This window comes from Corvus kubaryi, unplaced genomic scaffold, assembly GCF_017639235.1.
Source record: "Corvus kubaryi isolate FWS band 111438036 unplaced genomic scaffold, C.kubaryi_AGA036_p1.0 37182, whole genome shotgun sequence".
NCBI lineage: Eukaryota > Metazoa > Chordata > Aves > Passeriformes > Corvidae > Corvus > Corvus kubaryi.
This window is the reverse complement of record NW_024581050.1, coordinates 135,754-155,526: the sequence shown is the minus strand read 5'-3', so window position 1 is coordinate 155,526 and position 19,773 is coordinate 135,754. Positions and strand designations below refer to the sequence as shown.

The window sequence follows — 19,773 nt, the reverse complement described above, 5'->3', positions numbered from 1 at the left end:
GATCCAAGAACCTGAGCTGAGCATTCCCTGGGTGTCCGTGATGCCCAACCCCACCCCCTTCCCTGCTCAGAGAGATCCTGCTCCAAGGAATCCTCCTTTCTATGGATAGGCAATGGCTTGAGGGATGCAAAACTCCAGTGAGGAATTCAATCCTTGGTGGGATTGGTTGGGAATGTTGGTGCTCGATGGGCCAACCCCCGTGCCCGGCTGCGGGCTGCTGAGGTGATCCATGTGTCCTGGCACCTGGAGTTTGGATCCCGTTGGATTCTCCATGGCTCGGCTGAGGGAGAAGGTTCATCTCGGTGGTGGATGGAGGGATCTCGGCAGCATTCCCAGCTGTGGGAAGCACAGGAATTCCCAGGGGGAAGGGTGGCTGCAGCCAGCCAGCAGTGAAAAATCCACCTTTAATGTCTTCATGGAAGCATGGAATGGTTTGGGTTGGAAAGAACCTTGAAGCCCAGCTCATCCCAAAGCCCCTGGCAGGGACAGCTTCCCCCATCCCAGGTTGCTCCAAGCCCCTTTTGTTTCCAAGGGCCTGGACTCACCTCATCCATCTCCAGCATCCCTGGCAGTGCCCAAGGCCAGGCCGGACGGGGCTTGGAGCACCCTGGGATAGTGGGAGGTGTCCCTGCCCGTGGCAGGGGGCGGGATGGGATTTAAGATCCCTTCCATCCCCAAAAATTCCATGATTCCGTGGTTGATTGCTTGGGAAAAGGCAGCTCCAGACACAAGGGATGCAGATGCGGCTCATCCCTAAGGGAATGCTGGGCACACGTGGATTTCAAGGTCATCTCCTGGACACTCTGGCATCAAAGCTCCACGGTGGCCACCAACACAGGCAGAAGATCCCCAGGAACAAACAATCCTGGGCACGATCCCGCCCATCCAGGCCCCAGGAGCGGCGGAGTCGCAGCTCTCCCGCCCGGCTCCGGTGTTCCCTGGATTCGGGAGCGGTTTGGGAGCTCTGTCTGCAGGAGGCCAGACCAGCCTGGGGCCTGTGGGGACAGGCAGGGGTCGATAGGATCTGGCTGGGGTCTGGCTCCCAGGTGCTGGAAGGAGGCTTGGGATGAGAAGATCTTTCAGATCCTTTCCAACCCAAACCCGAATTCCGTGACTCATCCTCCGCTGGTTTCGTTGGAAACCCATCCCGGGGTTGGACACGGAGCAGGGAATATGTCAGGACTGGCCTTGTGGGGTTACCAGGGGCGAGATTTCCCCACCCCCGGCCTCAGCTGGAGACCAAACCCTCGGGCCTGACCCCGGCTCACACCTGCTCGGATAATTCCCAGCCTTGGGATGCTTTCCTGGGGATGGGCTGGAGCGAAAGCCCTGGGGCTGTGTCTATCCCAGCAAATTAAGCAGTTCCAGGCTTCAGACTCCAATTATCCTCACGGTTTAATTGAATTATTAAATCATTGCCCAGGTGATTCTCGGGCACGGCTCCGGACTGTGCCTGGAGCGTTCCCAAGGGGCAGGATGGATTTGGCTCCCTGCTTTTGTGGAGGTCATCCAGTGGGTGAAGGCTTGGCCTTGCCAGGTGTCCTCGTGGACGGAGGATGATCCCAGCCTCTTCCATGATCCCAGACACCTCCATGATCCTGGTGAAGATGTGCCATGGCCAACCAGGCCCAGCTTTCCCAAACTCGGGTTTTCCCAGCTTGGATCGATTCCAAACACGCAGCCCTGAATTCCTAAGGGAGAGTCATTAATTCCAATTGCAAAAATTCACTTTAATCTGCATTATTTTATTTCTAATTTCATTTTTTTTGGTTTCCAGAAGGCACCTTTTGGCTGATTAAGGCCGTGCCTGGAGCAGCTGGGATTGTCACCAGGGAAGGCTCAGTTCCTGGAGCACAGACAGGGAGAATCCCTGGTTTTTCCAGCTCATTTCCACCTGAGAATGGGGGGCTTGGAGCAGCCTGGTCTAGGGGAAGGTGTCCCATGGGGTTGGAAGTGGCTGCTCTGTGAGGTCCTTTCCAGCACAAACCATTCCATGAAAACGGATTCCTTCCCAAGCTGGGATCCCACAGTGCCTGTGTCAGCTGGCCTGGAGAAAGCTCCACCAGGATCCCGTCCTCTCCTCCCTCCCGCCGCCCTCCCGCTTCCCTGGCACTTTTGATCCGCCCCGTCTGCCCGGGAGTGGGATGGGTGGGGGAGATTTGCATGCTGGAATTCCAACCAGGAAGTTCCCCGCTGCAGGAGGGGACGGGTTCCTCCCTCGCTTTTGGGTTCGTTGTGATTTTATTTGCTTTTCCGGTCATTTGGGGAACACCCTGGGATGTTTGAGAAGGTTCCCCCTTCCCAAAGCGCTGCTCCAGAGCAGGTGAATGTGAGGTGGGACATCCGTGACCCCGCAGTGACCCTGCCCTCATTCCCAGATGGATAAGCCGATGACTAAGGCACATCCTGGCCTTCCTGAGGCACACCCAGGTTCTTGGCTCCCTCCTAAATGTTCTCTTCCAGCCTCTCTCTCCCCACCCTCTTGGGGAAATTGCTCCCGAGAAAAGCTGAGGGTGTTTGCTTTGGGGTGATGGACGAGGGATGCTCAGGGAAACACCAAAAAATGATGGAAGAGGGAAGGTGTGAGCTGGGAATTGCCCAACTATTCCGTTTAGTTGGTGCCAGTGATCCCAAATTTTGGGCTGTGGTGCTGGAAGGGCACGGAGGGGCTGGAGCCGGTCTGGAATTGGGCTGCTGAGAGACCAGAAGGAATGGCGGCCTGGGAAGGAAGATCCCAACGTTTGCAGTTGTTTAGTTGAGGAAAACGTTTTCCAACGGCCTCCAAATCCATCACGGGATTCTGCAAGCAGGGAGGGGATGGAACTGGATCCAGAGAGGCTGGAATTGAGGAGGATGGTGGGGGTGGGGTGGGGGTGTTGGGCCTGCAGCATCTCCAAGGTTGGAGAACCAACAGGAGGGGACTGAGCTGGAGCAGGGCCTGCCCAGGGACCCCTGCACAGGTTGGGAATGGGCCGGAAGCTCCTCCAAAATCCATCCAAAGGCATCCTGATCCTGCTCAGCACGGGCAGCAGGCAGCTCAGATCCCCCAGCTCTGGGATCAGGAGGTGATGGGAGCTGCTGCCCGGTGGGAAGTCAGGATTCCTACTGGATCGTCAAAACAATCCAGGAACAAGAGGGTTTAAATGCCCCCTTTGGGGTTTTCTGTCTTGTTGGATCAAACCCAGCTCTTCCCAAAAACCCCGTGGCTGGGAACAGTTCTTGAAGCAGCTCTCATTCCCACCTCTACCCTAAGGTCTCTCCCAACAGGAATTTTTCCTTCCCAAAATCAGGAACTGAGCCGTTTTCTGAGCCTCTCATGAGCCCCGAGGCTCCCTGTCTGAGCTCGGCTGTGGGGCCCTTCCAGTCTTATCCCAGTGACATGGATCAGGGCCCTTCTGTCCCCAGTGAGGGGTTCCAGCTGGACTCCAGCCAGGATCCAGCTCCCAGATATTCCCACCTAAAGGCAGAGGTGCAGTTCGGATGCCTCAGTGACCCGGGAGCGCAGCTGGCCTGCAGCCGTTGTTCCAGGAGGACGGAATTCTTCCCAAGGTGCTGAGTTCTCACAGTTATGGACAATCCTGGGATCACTGCGATTGGAAAAGCCCTCCAGGATCATGGAGTCCGTCCTGTGCCTGGTCCCCACCTTGTGGCCCAGACCAACATCCAGTTGTTCCTTGGACACCTCCAGGGATGGCGACTCCAAAGCTCCCTGGGCACTTCCGAGGCCTGACCACCCTTCCCGTGAGGAAATTCCCACTCTTGTCCAACCGGAGCCTCCCCAGTGCAGTCCCCTTGTCCTATCCCAGCTTCCCTGGGAGCAGAGTCTGACCCCCAGGTGTGGGGTGGCCCCCGTGGCCTGGGGCTGAAGGTCACTCGTGGTCAGGAGCTGCTCCCAGCTCTCTGTGTGGTCAGCAGAGCAAATCCCTTGCTCAAGCAGGCTCCTCCATGGACACACAGGGAAAGGGAGGGAACAAACTCATGGAGAGAGCTGAGCCGGGCGGGAGGGCAGGGAGGGAGCCGGAGTGAAGCCTTCAGGGGGATGTGGTGGCCTTGGCCCTGCTGGGTCAGTGGCTGGGCTCGACGATCTGGGAGATGTTTCCACCGGAATTGTTCTGTGATTCCGTCACTGAGGGGTGGGGTGGAAGCGCTGCCCATCCTTGTATCCCTGTCCATCATCCGTCCCTCCTTCCCTGTGTCCCGCACAGGCACAGAACTCCTCGTTTCCGTGAATCCTGGAATTGCAGAATATCCCAAGTTGGAAAGGGACCCACAGGATCATGGATCCAACCCCAGCCTGGGCATCCCAGACCCAATTCCAGGCCATGAAAAGTCTGTGGTGTCCTTGTGCATTTGGCAGGACAAGGGCAGGTGGGAGGAAAAGGAGGTTTCTTTGTTTGTTCTTTCCCATTCCTCAGATCCTGAGGTGGGCTTTAGGTACAAAAAGGACCTTTTGCAAATTTCTGCTGTGATTTGGACGTTTTTCAGGCCTGGGGACCTTTTGTGAGTCCAGAGCAGAGCCCAAATCTGGCCAAGGATGGCTGAGCGAGACTTAACGATGTCGCTTGGGTAATTAGACAAAAAAACCTCCTTACCAGGCACAGGGAGGGTTGGGAAGGGCGGAGCTGAGGGGGTTGTTAATCCCATAAACCAGGGAAAATCCAGGCAATAACTCCTGTGGGAGCAGCCTGTAAAACACTGGGAGAGCAGCACTGCTCCCAATCCATCATTTTTAGTGCCAGAATTCCCTGCTGGATTCGTTTGCCCCTCTCCAGGGGGGATTTGCTGAGGGGTCACCCCTGGCTCCACACTTTTGCCACCTCAGCTGGGGCCGGAGCCTGGAGTGCGGCTGAGGATCCCCAAATGAAATCAAGGGGGAAAGACATTGGAGAAAAATGATCCCAAAACTACGATAAGAAGAAAGAACGCCAAATTCCCTCATTCTTGGGAAGTTGGTGCTCTGAGGACTCCAAATCCTGCTTCCTCCTCTACTTGGGGATGAGGGATTCGTCTCACCCAGCTTTGGGTCCCTGCAATTTTCCCAGGTGACTCTCCCACCTGGGATTCATCTGTGGGATTTCAGGTGGCCAAGCCGGGGTGAGGGGACTGAGGAAGCCTGGACAGGTGAAATGTCAGTGTCCAGCGACGGGATTGTTTGGGAATCTTGGTGTCTTCCCAGTGAATGTCCTGGCTCAGCCAGGGATTTTTCCAGTCTCCCTTTTCCCAGCCCGGAGTCGATCAGCCAAGTTCATCCCTCCTTATCTTTTTTCACTGCCATGGAATTGGGCTGGGCCAGGCCATGAGGCACTTCCAGGAGATTCCTCCCATCCCAAGGCATGGTCACTTCCATGGGAGGACAGATCCTGCCCCTCTGAGCCCTCGATCTTGGGAGGAGAGGCCTCCGTCTCCGAGAGTCCCAGGGAATCCCAAAGAGCCATCCTGGAGCAGACGCCTCGTTTATGGATGCCCACAGGTGGGATGAACCCCACCCCCTGGCAGCAGCGGCGTCCCGATGCCGCTTTTCCACTGGGATTCCTCAAAGGTGTTGTCCCATTCCAGGTGACGTCATTCAGATGATGATGGCAGACACTGAAAGCATTTTCAGGGAGCTGCCGACGGATTTCAGAAGGGATTTGGAACCCAACCCTGAGGTCTCTGGTCATTCCGTGACCCCAGGAATGGGGTCATTCCAACAGTGTCCAGGGAGGATGTGTGACATCCCTGAGGACAGCAGCACCTGGATCTGTCCCTCAGCATCCCAGCAAGGTTTGCAGGGAGCTTGGGAGGGGATTTGAGGGGACTTTCCATGCGTCCGTGGGAGGAAACCTTGGGAAGGGCAGGGGGAGTGCAGTGCTTTTCCCAAAATTATCCCCCTTGCCCAAAACGGGACCTCTAAACAGGCGATGCAAGTGGGAAATGTGGGGATTTGGGATGGGGGTTGAGCTTTGGGGCCAGAGCGTTTTTTTATCCCTTTAAGATCCTTGAGCCACAGATCACGGAGTCATGGAATGTGCTGAGTGGGAAGGGACCCCAGGGATCATCGAGTCCAACTCCAGGCCGTGCACGGGATCATTCCCGAGTCTCCCATTCCCCCTTCTGCCTGTCTAGCAGGGCTCCTCCTCTTTAATCTCCCTCCCTGATGGGAACTCCTGGCATTAATTTGCTTTCTCCTTGTCTCTCCCCACTGCTCTCCCGGAGCTCTGCTTCCGTGAAGGAGCAGAGAGAAGGGGAATCCCCCCGAAATCCCATTTCTCCCTCCGCCCAGGGCAGGTGCTGAGTGGGATCCCAGCCCTTTGCTCGGCTGTGTGGGCCGGGAATCCAGGGAAAAAGGAACAGTAGCTTTTCTCTCCCCGGTGACGCCGACGTGGTGATCAGAGGAGCTGGCCAGAGTCCTAATGAAGATAAATGAGTATTCCCACTCCTCCAGCTCTTCCAGCTTTTATTGATGGGCTGCGGGGTGAAAGGCGAGGGCCGGAATGTTCATTTCAGCCGACGTCACGGGCTGTGGGGTGGAGGGGAAGGTGTAGGGAAAACCGCCTGGTGCCGGGAAGTTCCTCCACCGTGAGCACGCTCGGCTTTACAAGGCTTTCTCCATTCCTTCCCCATCCATCACTTCCCGGGATCCCTTTGTAAATGCAAATTGCACTTTGATAGGAATAATGCACTGAGCCCCATTAGTGTCGGGTAATGGGGAGGGTGATTTTAATGCCATCCTTCTTCAAATAAGGCACCTAGGAGCTTCTCTGGGGCTGTGTATCAAAAACCCATCTGAAACCAGGCTCCTCCCATTCCCGGCCTTGGCAGGAGCTGGGGTGTTTTTTATTTTGGGGCTCAGGATTCTGGGATGTTTTTTATTTGGGCTCGAGATTCCGGGATATTTTGTGTTTGGGGCTCAGGATTCTTTTGGCTTGGGGTTGGGGATTTGTGGGGCAGCCTGAAGGTTTGGCCTCATTAATAAGAGTTCGGAGCTCAACCCCCTTTGACCTGGTCCCAGGACAAGGGGTGATGGCTTTAATCTGGCATAGGGGAGATTTAGATTGGATTTGGGAAGGAATTGCTGGCTGGGAGGGTGGGGAGGGGCTGGGCTGGAATTGCCAGAGCAGCTGGGGCTGCCCCTGGATCCCTGGGAATGTCCAAGGCCAGGCTGGACACTGGGGCTTGGATCCAGCTGGGATAGTGGGAGGTGTCCCTGCCCATGGTAGGGAGGGAACTGGATCATCTTTGAAGTCCCTTCCATCCCAAACCATTCCATGATTCTAAGGCCAGTCTTGTCCCAGACTGGGATGGTGGGATAACCTGCCTCCTTCCCAGTTTTCCATGCGGGGCAGCACCAGCTGGGATTTTCGGGGGCTGAGATCCCTCATCCCCTGGAGCTGTTCCTTCCCGGGTTCTCCCATGTGCTCCCAGCAGGAGGGAGCTGGTTCAATCCCACCGTAAGCATCTCCCATGGGATGGAGCATTGGGATGTGCAGAGCAGCCCCTCAGATCCCTGGGGGGTTCCTGCATCACCAGATGGATTTTCCTCATCTCCCAGCCTGAGCTCTCCCTCCTAGGGTGAGCAGCAGCAGCTCCGGCACTGAAATCTGTTAAAGCTGCTGTAAAATTCCAGAAATAAGGAACATTTGAAGGCGCTGCGATCCCCTCCACACTCACACTTTGGGAGGTCAGAAAAAAACCGGCTTTGAAGTGTTTAAAAACAAATCTGGGGCCTCGTTCATCTTCATTAATGAGATATTTAACCAGGCCCTTTTAATAACTTTTTGATGCCTGTGCCAAGTGAAAAAATAAAAAAAAAACCATTTTCTGCTTAAAAGACCTGGAGTTGGGTCTCTTTGCTGATTAAAAGACCATTATGCTCCATGCCTTTTCCCACCTTAATCCCGAAATCCTTGCTTTTTTTTCCAGGTGCCATCATCACGTTGCCTCGGAGCAGCTTCTCTGCGAGCGCCGCTGGGATTTGCGCCAGCGAGGTCAGGGAAGGGAGGTGACTTTCATCATCTCTCCCAGGTTTTCCACAGGGCTTCCACGCAGGATTGAATCCCCCGGAGAAATCAATCCCACTGGATCCCTCTTCCTACCTGCTTGGGGGTGAATTATTCCAGAGCTGGAGTGGCTTTTCTCCAGGAAGAAGTGGAAATCAAAACCATCCAGGAGCATCAATCCGCAGCTCCTTCCCAAAGGATGGCTCCAAAGGTGTGGCCCTCCGGCACCTTCCCAGAGGAGCTGGAATATTTAGAGCCAGTCAGGAACATCTGAGCAAGCCCCAGCACGGCTCTTCTGAACTCCGGGGTGGGAACCACCGATTTTGGGGGTCCTTGACTCCCAAAATGAAGGATTTGGGGAGGGAAAAGTCCTTTCATAAATCAACCGTGGAGAACAAAGGGAGGGAACATGGAAAGCAGAGGGGACGTCCCGGTTTCTCGAGGAGCAGAAGGAGAGGGATGGGGAAGGCAGCATCGTTAAAGTGAAATCCCGACTGGAACGACAAAAGGAAAAGAAATTAAAGCCAGATTTGTTCCCCTGGGCCGGAGGAAGGAGGATCCCATTGGATTTGTTCCTCCTTTCTTGTTTCCTTCAAAGCCAGGAGATCAATTGCGGGCCTTAATGAGAACCGTCTCGTGCCAGAGGTGGACAATGGAGCGGGACAGGGACATGCCGGGGATTTTACGGCAGCTCGGAGCATTGGGATCCATCCCGGGAAGTGCCAGCCCATCCCTGGAAGTGCCAGCCCATCCTCTCCGGGCTTTGTGAGTATCCCAGCACTGAATCTGAGCAAGGAGCACCGGTGGCAATTCCCACCCCTGATCCCGGAGGATGAGTGTCCGCGGGTCCATCCTCAGTCCCCCACCCACGTTGGGACCGGGAAATGCGGGATTAGGATCTGGTTTCAAATCCCCCATCCCTGGGCAGTTGTGCTTTGTGATTATCCTGGTGCTGGGCCCGAGCGGGGAGCACCGGTGGCAATTCCCGTCCTGATCCGGGGGGGCTGAGTGTCCAAGGGTCCATCCCTGGTCCCACACCCACGTTGGGATCTGGAAATTTGGGATCAGGATCTGGCTTTAAACCCAGGTGTGGGATTTAAAACCAGGGGAGATGGAGGGTGTGTGTTGGCTTGAGTTGAGCATCCAAAGAGCGTCTGCTCCCGTGGGCATTCCCTGTCTCCCTTGGTGGTCTCCAGGAGTTCCAGTATGTTCTTTGGGACACTCTCCCAGCCAGGTTTCCCAAGCGGGAGCTCTCCTCTCCCTTCCAGAGGATACCCCAGTGTTGGATGCTCCTGGGAGCCAAGTGCTGGCAGTCAAACATTCATGGAATGACCGGAGACTTCAGGTTTGGGCTCCAAATGCCTCCAAAAGCCACCAGCAGCTCTGAAAATTCCAGCATCCATCAGAGCAGATCTCTTGGCATCTAATGGATGCCCTCTGGAATGGGAGGGAGCCCACGGGATGCCCAGCAGGTGCCCCTGAGGGCCTGCCCGTGATCCCTCACCGGGATTTTCTTCATCCTCCTGCTCAGGAGGCTGTGTCCAACTGGGATCCAAGTGGAGGAGGTTTTGGGACACTGATCTCACCTTCAGGATGACTTTGGGTGCAGAGTTTAGACCAAAATCCAAGGAGAAATTCCTGGGGTGATCCTTGGAGGGACAGGATTGGGAAACCTGTCTGGGAGAGCATCTTGGCCCTCTTGGAGACCCTCAGGGGGACGGGAATGGCCTCAGGGGGACGGGAATGGCCTCAGGGAGGCGGGAATGGCCTCAGGGAGGCGGGAATGTGCTCAAGGAGACGGGAATGGCCTCAGGGGGACGGGAATGGCCTCAGGGGGACGGGAATGGCCTCAGGGGGACAGGAATGGCCTCAGGGAGATGGGAATGGCCCCAGGAAGTGGACATTCAACTCATGCCAACATCAAGGCCCCATCTCCCCCGCCAAGGCAGGAAGGACAGAACGCGAGGGATAACATTCCTGATCATCCTGGGAATCGTCCCCATCTCCCGCTCCACGGGCAGCGGCAGGAGCTGCTGGGATAACGTGGACGCATCCCGGCGGAGCAGAGCCTCCCAAATCCGCGCGGAGCCGCCTCTGCCGAGGCCTCCGCGCCGGACCCTGGGGATGAATCTTCTTTCAGAGCGAATTCTTTGCTCTGTCACCCGATCGGCCTCGATCCCTGGAGCTCCGGCGGGAGAGAGGGACCTTTCACGGGCGGGCGAGGGGGGAGGGCTGTGCTAATCACCCCGGGCTCTTAATGAATGCAAATGAGCTTTGACGGAGGGGTTCTGTGCGAGGAGGAGCAGGTACCTCCTCGTTCCCAAATATTAACAACTTCCTGCCCAGATCCCGGATCCCAGAGCCCTGGAAATCGCTGGGCAAAGGATTCGTCTTGGGGTCTCCTCATGTGGGTTGTTTGAGGCTCGGTTGGGGATTTATTCGGGTTGAGGATGCTCAAAGGGGGGGCAACACCTCCTGGTTATCCCACACCAGCACCCCCCTTATTCCTTAAAATCCTAATTTCCCTTCCCGTCCTCAATCCAGGATATTCCATACAGGAAAATGGGGTTTTACCTCCTAGAAAAACCTGCTGATTTCTCTTCCCATCACCAATCTGGGCCATTCTGCGAAGGTAAATGGGGTTTGCCTTCTAGAAACCTCCCAATTTCCCTTCCTGTCTTCAATCCAGGATATTCCATGCAGGAAAATGGGGTTTTACCTCCTAGAAAAACCTGCTGATTTCTCTTCCCATCACCAATCCGGGCCATTCCATGTAGGAAAATGAGTTTTGCCTTGTAGACATCCCGAAAACGGCTCAAACTAAATATGGATTTACTTCCCTGGTTTTTAACTGGGAGCATGGATTGATTTTGATTTTAAGGCAGTTTTCCCAAAAGGAAGGAAAGTTTCAGTAATTTGTCCTTAAAGGAGAACTAAACTCTGGGAGAGGAGCGGGAAAACCTCCCTGGAACTCAGAGATCCCTAAGGATGAGCTGGAGGAACCTTCCCCGTGTGTTTCGGGACGTGGAGGAGCACTTGGAGCCGGCATCACCCAGGAGTGGCATCCTGATTTATTCCGTGGATTTCCACGCGGCCGCTGCGTTTCCTTGGGACCACGAGGTCCCCGTGAGCAGTTTGGAAGATGCAGAGTTGTTCTGATGGAAAGGGGATTTTGGGAAGGAACGGAGCTGTGGTGCTTTCCGCTTCATTCCACATCCTCAAGGGAAGTGAAAAACTCCCCCAAACTTCCCCAAATTTCCCAAAACCAGGAAAAAACGGTTCTGAAAACTGCTGTTTTCTTCCTCTTCCCCAAATCTTCCCTCCATCACAAACTTCCCTCTCTTTTTCTGGGAACGGAGAAGAAAATCCCTTCTTGCTTTGATAAAAATCCTGCATATTCCACATGGAACGAGCTCCCATCCCTTCCCAATCCCGCTTTTCTGGGCCACCTCAGGGTGACATCCTTGGTCCAGGGCCTCATCCCAGAGGTTTTTCCCTGTTTTTAAGTCTCCCTGGGCTGTGGGATGGAGGTGCTGAAGGCTGGGGGGGGGTGTGGGTGTGTGGAAATTTTGGCTGTTTGAGCCAAAAGAAAGGAATGTTAAAAAGATCCCGAAGGGAAAAGGGGAATTTCAGGAGTCCTTGAGGAAGGAGGAGCCCTGGGCTGGTCTCAAGGGCACCAAACCCTTCACTTCAGCAGCAAATCCCACATGGAATTTCTTCTGGATGCAGTTGGCGTTTGGGGCTTGGTTTGGTTCCTTTCTTTCCTTTTCTCCCCCCTTTTCCGTTTCCCCAGTGGGTTCTAAAACCTCTTTTTCCAAGGGTTTTGAGATGGGTTGGGAAGAGGGGCAGGAGCAGAGAGGTGGAAAGGGAGCAGGTGGGAATCTTCAGCACAGGGAGAAGGATGAAACTTCGGGATAACGGGATCAATCCCAGCCCCCTTCGCAGAGAGGAAATCCTGGTCTGGGAGAGAGGAATTATTGGGATATTCCCATTCTGTGGGTCCTTGGAGCTGCCTCCTTATCCAGGATTTATGCTCAAATATTTGGGATGTAAATAATGTTTTAACAACAACTCCAAATTCCCATTTCTAAAAATATCCGTGGATCCCTCGCGGTCCCGCATTCCCTGGAATTTTGTGTTGGGAATGAAGGAAGAAACCTCCCTGGGGCTTCTTTTCCTTCCAGAGTGGGGGAAGATGGTTCTTGTTGTGCCTTTGGAATTTTCTCCATGGCCTGGAGGAGAACAGAGGCTGGAGTCTTGTAAGGATGCACAAACGCCTCACATCCCACCCTTTTTTTGGGGAATTAGCAGGAGATCCAGGCCAGGGAAAAGCCGGATGGGTTGGAAAAAGGTGTGAAATTTGGCTTTGCTGGTAGCAGAATTTTTATTAGAAATAAGGAAGTTTGTTTGGAAAACCAGGATAAATCCCAGGCCGTGCTGACAGGTTGGGATTTAAAAGCGATTTTTTTGGGAATGGCTGGCGGAGGAAGGGAGATAAAAGAAATGATCTGAAAGAAATAGATTTTAAAATTAAAAAAAAAGAAGAGGATACTCAGGAAAAGGATCTCTTCTTCCTGAGGAGAATTCCAAACGAGGAGACCTTAAGGAGAAACTCTGCATGGCTGGGATCAGGCACAGAAAATATTCCCAGTTCCATCCCCGCTCATCCGACCCAGAAGTGAGGAGAAAATCCTGCAAAATTCTCCTGACTGGGGAAAGAAAAGGGAACAGAAGCTCAAAACTTTCTCTGGGCAGCTCCCATGGGGATTTCAGCCGGGAATTTGGGATTTGGGATGCTCCGAGGGGCTTTTGGCCACTGGGTTATTGCCTTGGGGTTGGGTTTGGAGGAGGAATTGATGGATTTTGGGGAGGAGAGGGGCTGAGAGTGGCCAAAAAATGCAGGAAAAGGGTTTGGGAACGGGGATAAATTGGGTTGGGATAACCCCAAGGGTGTCCCTGGAGCATCTTCCCGAGGGCCCATCCGGAGCTCGGGGTCGGAGCAGCCCCAACCCGGCCACTTTTGGCTTTTTAAGAGATCAAAAGTTGAGGTTTGGGGGTTTCTTGGGATTTTCTTGAGGTTTTATCCGTGGCTCCGCCGGCATCCCCCCTCTGCCGGCGCCTGGAGCGGGCCCAAGCCGCGTCCCCGTTCCTCGGGAAGAGGCGGATGCACAGAAAGGGGGAATATCAAACCGATCTCGTTTCTGTCTCTCCTCGGTCTCCTATGGAACAAAGGACAGATGGGAACAAGAAAGGAAGGAAAAAAAATCACCTGTTCCCATCCAGTCGTGGAGCGATCCGGTCATTATCTCGGAGCTTCACATTTCCAAAGGGGCTTCATTTTCCTTTGAAACACTGGCATTTTGTTAAAAACAAAACAAACCGAAAAAACCCGGAAAAAACCTCAAATTGAACATTTAACATCCCTCCCCCCCGCCCCAACCCAAAGGGATTTTCCTTGCTTTTCCCACAGCCCCGAGTTTAACACCTGGGAAAAGAAAGTGGGAAGCAAATCCAAGGAAAACAGAAAGAAAGGGCCCCCCCAAGGGCGGCTTTTCCCGATCTGCATCCGACAAAAGCCTTTGGTTTTCTGTCATTCTTTTCATTTCCTTGCTGGCTCCCCCAGTTGTCAAAGCCCTCAAGAAAATGCACTTTAGCTCTTTGTCCCCAAATGTAATTTGATAAACTGCGGGCAGAAACATTTGGGTTTCGGAGGCTTTTCAGAAAAAAAAACCAAAAAAAAGGGAAAAAAAAGAGGGGGGGGGAAGAAGGGGAAAAAAGGGGGGAAAATAAAAAGGGGAAAAGGGGAAAATAAGAGGGGGGAAAGGGGAAAATCGAGGGGGAAAAATGAGAGAAAAGGGGGGAGAAAAAGAAGAAAAATGAGGGAGGAAAGAAGAGAAAAGAAGGAGGAAGTGATAAAATAATGAAGGGAAAAGAAGATAAAGGATAAAAAGGAGAAGGAAAAGTAGGGAGAGATGAAGGGGAAAATAAAGAATAAAAAGAAGGGAGAAAATGAAGGGGAAATAAGGAAAAAAATAAAGGAGGAAAGGAGGAAAATAAGGGAGAAAAGGAGGGGGAAAAAGAAGAAAGAAAAGGGGAAATAGGGAAAAAAGGGATAAAGACAAATAAGGAAAAGAAGGGACAAAATGAGGGGGGAAAGAAAGGGAAAACAATAATAAAAAAAAGAAGATAAAGAAGGAAAAGAGGAAGGAAAAAAAGAGGGAAAAGAAGAGGGAAAAAAAGAAGGAAAAAAATAGAAAAAGGAGGGGAAAGCCCCAGGATCTGCTCCTGCAGGGGGTGAAAGTGGAGGAGCCCCTGCTGAGGAATCTCTTGGAGCATTTGGAATTGAAAAAGTGGGATTTTGGGAGCGGGGTGATGGAGCTGAGGCAGAACCGGGCCGGAGGCTCTGGAGGGGGGGGGGGGGGAAGCTTGACATTGCCATCATCCCTAAATCCTTGGGAATCCTCATTTTCCAGTGGCACTTTCCCCCTGTGGGCGGGGACCACCCCGGCTCCCACGCTATAAAACGCTCCGAGTTTTCCCGGGAGTGGGGAGCGGCCGCCGGGGCCAACTTGGACTTGGAGGTTGGGTGAGTGGCAAAAAGAATCCAGATTTTCTTCCCAGGGATTTTTCCAGATGGGGTTTGGAGAAGCGGGAGCCGCGGCAGCCAATCGCTCCCAAAATCCCGGAATATCCGCGCCCCTTCCCGCGGGATTTCTGCTGCCCAAGGGGGTGGTGGTTGTTTGTTCATCCAGAGGGTGGAAAAAGCAGTGATGACAATTCCCAAATTTCAGTGCAGGGCTGGAAAGGCGCCTGGTTTGAAAAATATTTTGGGAAGAGGAGCCCCAAACCAGGAATGAGGGCCTATTCCCAGCGGGGGGAAGTGGTGGAATTCTGCTCCCAGCGGGAGAAGCGGCTCCCGAGGCCCCGGCAGAATTTGGGGGAGGTGGGGGGGTGGAAAGAGCAAAATTGAGGAAGGAGCAAAACTTGATCGGGAAGTTTGGTAAGGAAAAGGAATTGGAACTTGGCTGCAAAAAATTCCAGTTGGGGGCTTGGGTGCAAAAAAAATTCCAGCTCGAAGTTTGGCTGCAAAAAAAAATCCAGGTTGAAAGTTTGGATGCAAAAATTCCAGAGGAGGGTTTGGCTGCAAAAAATTCCGGTTGGAGATTTGGGAGCAACAATTCAATGAAATTGCGGGATTAGTTGTAAAAATGAAATATTTTTGGGTTGAAATCCCTGGGATGGTGGAAGTTGTCCCTGCCCACGGCACGGGCTTGGGATGGGATATTTAAGGTCACTTCCAATCTGGAATTCCCTGATTTTCACAGCAGGATTGGGGTGGGGTTTTCCTCCCTCCTCGTTATCGGCCTGGAAGGGGCAGTGGTTCAATTCCAAAGGGGCTGGAGCTGGGATTCCTCTGGAATGTAGAATTCCATGGATTCTGCCATCCTGAGCTTCACCTGTGCAGGCGGATGAGGGCGGGAAAGGAGCTCGTGGTGCATCCCAATTATTAAATCCCAATTATTAAATCCCAATTATTAAATCAGTCATAAAAGTGTTATCAGGAATATTAATTAATGGGAATAAACCCCACAATCAGACTGAAAAAAAAAACGGGATCGACATTCCTAATGGATCACTAGCAGGGAATCCCGGCTGGAAAATGAAAGATATTTGGATGAATTGGGAGTTTTTTTAATGACATATTCTCAATTAAAAATGGGATGAGGCCAAAAAAAAAAAAAAGTCATCGAGTGAGACACGAACGCTGAAAATTCCACCTGTTCATTCCAAGCTCTTCCGGATTCGGGAATGTTTTGCCTGAATAAGGAAAGGGGGATCAGAGCGTAAAACAAAAAAGGGAAGGGATGTGAGGAAGCCTCGGACAGGGAGAAAAATAAACGTTGATTTTAGAAGGGATTATTCCTTTGGGAAAAATACCCAACAAAAAAAAGGAATTAAAATTAAATATTACCTGGGAGCGCCTCTGGAATTTTCTCAGGGAATCCAATCCGTCCGTGCGGCCGAGGGGGTGCAGCTGCCTCCGCCAGGGAGCGGAAAACAGGGAAGGAAAATTCCCGCAGGGAGTTCCTGTGTGCAGGGAGCAACTCCAGCACCTCTCCTGGGGTGAGCCGGGAAGGCAGAGCCCCCCCCATGTTCCCTGGGAATGAGGATATCCCGGGAATGCTGCGCCGGCCGGAACCTCCGGGACTCTCTGCTGCTCTCTCCAGCTGGAATCGAACAGCGCTGGAATTTTTAGGAGCTGCAGGGAGAGCGTTGCCCGCTCTGGGCACGGGAAATCCCAGGGAATTTGGGAAGCAAAGGGAATTTTGGTGCGGTAGGGCCCAGGCAGAGGGAGAGCCCGGAGGGAGCTTTTCCTATGGGAATGTTGTTCCCTCCTGGCACCGAAATTCCCAGTTTTTCCCAAGGTAGAAATTCAGGATCCCGTTTGTGTTGCAAAATTGGACCGTGGAGTCCAATCCCGTGGGAAAAGCGGGATTGAACCCCGGGATTTGGGAGCTGGTTGAGCCCCAAAGCCACTGCAGCATCCTGGGGGCGGGGGGATGAGATCCCGGCATTCCCATTCCCGATGGGAATTCCTGTGGTGCCATCGCCGCTCTCCCCTCGGGAATTGTCGCTCCCCCGGTGCCTTCCCCACGCCAGCTGTGATTTCCCGGCCCCTTGGCTTCGTTTGTGGACGGTGACAAAACTCCCCAGACTCCATGGAAAGTTGGGAATGCCGTGGCTGCATCCCGCTCACCTGGTCTGAGCTCCGCCACCTCTGACCTTGGAAAAGCCTGGATTTACCTCCAGAGGGTGGGAATCTGGTCCAAGAGAAACCCTTAAAACCCCACGGATGTTTTTTTAGGCTCTTCCCCCTTCTCCTGGAATTTCCAGCACCGGGAAAAGAAGCAGGAACCATTTCCATAAAATTCCTATGGAATTCTGTGCTGGTGGCTCACTCGTGCCCCTTTCCCTGCCCTTCAGAGAGGCTTTTCCACACATTTGGAAAGAAATGGGAGATTTCAGGACAGGAATTCTGCTGCTTTGGGGCTGCCAAGAGCATCCCGGGGATGGGGTTTTCCATGGAAAAGGAAGGAGGAGGGAAGGCCTCCTCATTGGGAATTCCAGGGAGTGTTTTCCAGGGCCGGTGCTGCAGTCAGGGGTGGTTTTGGGAAGATATTTAGGGAAGGAGGTTTGGGAAGGAGCTTCTGGAAGGTGTGAGGTGCTTTGAGCAGGATTTTTGGGAAGATGCTTTGGGAAGGGTCTTTGGGAAGCTTTGGGAAGGTTTTTGGGGAAGGCAATTTTGGGAAGGTGTGAGGTGCTTGGAGCGGGTGTTTTAGGAAGATCCTTGGGGGAAATGCTTTGGGGAAGATGCTTTGGAAGAGGTTTTGGGAAGAGGCTTTGGGGTGGTGTTTTGGGAAGATCCTTTTGGGAGTCACTTTGGGGCAAGAATTTTGGGAAGATGCTTTGGGAAGGGGCGTCAGGAAGGTGATTTGGGAAGGGGCTTCAGGAAGGTGATTTGGGAAGGTGTTTTGGGAAGCGCTTTAGGGAAGGGGAGTTGGGACAGCGTGAGGCGCTTTGGGAAGGGGCTTTGGGAGCCACTTTGGGCAAATATTTTGGGACGACGCTTTGGGAAGAGACTCTGGAAAGGTATTTAGGGAAGGTATTTTGGGAAGGTGTTCCCGGAAGGTTTTTTTTGGGGTGGGATCAGGCGCTTTGGGCCGGAGATTCAGGAAGAAGCTTTGGGAAGGTGTTCCGGGAAGATGCTTGGGAGACGCGAACGGGACCGAGCCCAGGGACACCCGAGGGGGGGAGGAGGGGGCGGGATTGGGGCGGGATTGGGGCGGGATTGGGGCGGGACGGGGCCGGGGCCACCTGCCGCCTCCTGCAGTGCCCGCGGCCGCCACCGGGTGGGGCCGCAGGGCCGGGAGTGAGCGCGGCGGTGCCGGGGGGGGCGCGGGGCCGGGCCGGGCTCGGGGGGGCTCCAGCCCCGGGATGCGCCAGCCCCGGGAAGGGAACCCCGCTCCAGAGGGGGATCCCAGCCCGAGGGGACGGGCCTGGGGCACGGGAGGGGTTCCCGCACCGGGATGCGCCGTGGCGGTGGTGGGAATTCCCATGGGATGCCATGGGGGGGGTTCTCCGGACAGGGATACACCGGGAAAAAAAAAGGGGAGCGGGGCTGGATATCCAAGGAGGCGGGAATGAGGGGATCCAGGGAAGGGGCTCCAGCCTGGCTCCCCCTGGGGTCACCCCAAAAACAGGGATGAGGGGACACCCCCTACTCCTCAGGGGTGCTCGGCCCCCTCTTCCCGGCGCTCCGCGATCCCACCGGGAACAGACTCGGCCCAGCCGGGGGCCGGGGGGGCGAGGAGGGGGCGAAGGAGAAGGGGGGAACTCAAAGAACTTTTGTTTTTCCTGTAATCTGAAGCAAATGCTCGGCCAAAGCGGCTGCGAGCGGGCGGCCCCGGTACCTGCTGCCATCCTGGGGAGGGGGAAGAGAGGGAATCCGGGGGGGTTGGAGCCTCCTGGACAATGGGAACACCCCTGGAAAAAGCGGGGACACCCAGCCTGGCCTGGGAAGCAGCGGGGAGGGGGAGCAGGAAAATCCCCCCCAGCCCAGAGCAGATCCCCCAAACGTCGTGGGGGCACCGAGGAAATCATTGCGGGGTTAATTACCTCTGGTAATTAGGGGAGGGATTTAGGATTAATGCAAGGGGGGAATTAATTTGGGGCGGGGGGCGGCCGTTGCAAGAGGCCAAATCCTTGTGGGGGAAAATCCCTGCAATGGGGGGAAATCAGCAGGGGAATAATGGCAGGGGAAAGGGAGGGGGGTCAGGATCATCAAGGGAGGGGGGAAATCGTTCCAAGGAGGGAATTAGGGAAGGGGAATATCAATAGAGAGGCAGAAATTATTGGGAAAGGAGGGAAAAAAATCAGTGCTTGGGGTGAATTGATGTCAGGCGTGGGGGAAAATCTGTGCCTGGGTGGGGGCAGAGAGGTAAATCCCTGCCAGGGGAAAATAATCAGGGGGTAAATTGGGGGGAGGGTCATTGAAAAGGGGGGGATTAACGAGGGGGAAGAGTTAAGGGTTAAATATTGTGGGGGTCTCACTGGAAGAGGGAATGCTTGCAAGGGAGGGGTGACTGGGGGAGAAATATCGGGGGGGTGGTGGGAGGGAGAGCCGTGAAGGGTTAAATATCGGGGGGGATCATTATGGGGGAAATTAAACAGGGATCAAATATTGGGGGGAAGTGGTTGAGGGTTAGATTCGGGGGGGACCAGGGATTAAATATTGGGGGGGTTGTGGCAAGGGGGGAGTGATCAAGGGTTAAATACTGGGGGGGTTAATCAAGAATTAAGTACTGGGGGGAGCCTCTTATAGGGGAAATAATCAAGGATTAAATATTGGGAGAGGGGGAAATGATCAAGGGTTAAATGGGGGGTGGGGGGGATTTTTTCCGGGACAAAATGATGGAGGGTTAAATATTGGGGAGGGGGGACACAATTCCAAGGGGATTAAATAATGGGGGGTTTTGGCGAGGGGAAAACGATCACGGATTTAGTGTTGGGGGGACAACCGAGGATTAAATATCGGGGGGGTTGTGGCGAGGAGAAGCAATCCCGGATTAAATACCGGGGCGACAACCGAGGATTAAATATCGGGGCGACAACCGAGGATTAAATATCGGGGCGACCCTCGCCGGGGGGATCACTGAGGGCATGGGGGGGCTGAGGAGCGGACCCGGTGGGGGTGGCGAAGGGGATCGATGGGGGTGGCGAAGGGCACCCATGG

At 54.1% G+C, this 19,773-nt stretch overlaps 1 long non-coding RNA gene across 3 annotated transcripts; it reads left to right on the top strand.

Moving 5' to 3' along the window:
• Positions 1-621: 621 nt before the first annotated feature.
• On the top strand, positions 622-11,517 carry LOC121661597. Of its 3 annotated transcripts, none has more exons than XR_006015046.1 (6): positions 622-4,368; positions 4,486-4,566; positions 5,294-5,470; positions 5,557-5,763; positions 7,903-8,190; positions 8,578-11,517. It is a non-coding gene; the product is annotated as an uncharacterized LOC121661597 (long non-coding RNA). The 3 variants fall into 3 exon arrangements; XR_006015045.1 differs by having other exon boundaries at positions 7,903-8,744; positions 10,908-11,517; XR_006015044.1 differs by having other exon boundaries at positions 7,903-11,517.
• Positions 11,518-19,773: the final 8,256 nt, after the last annotated feature.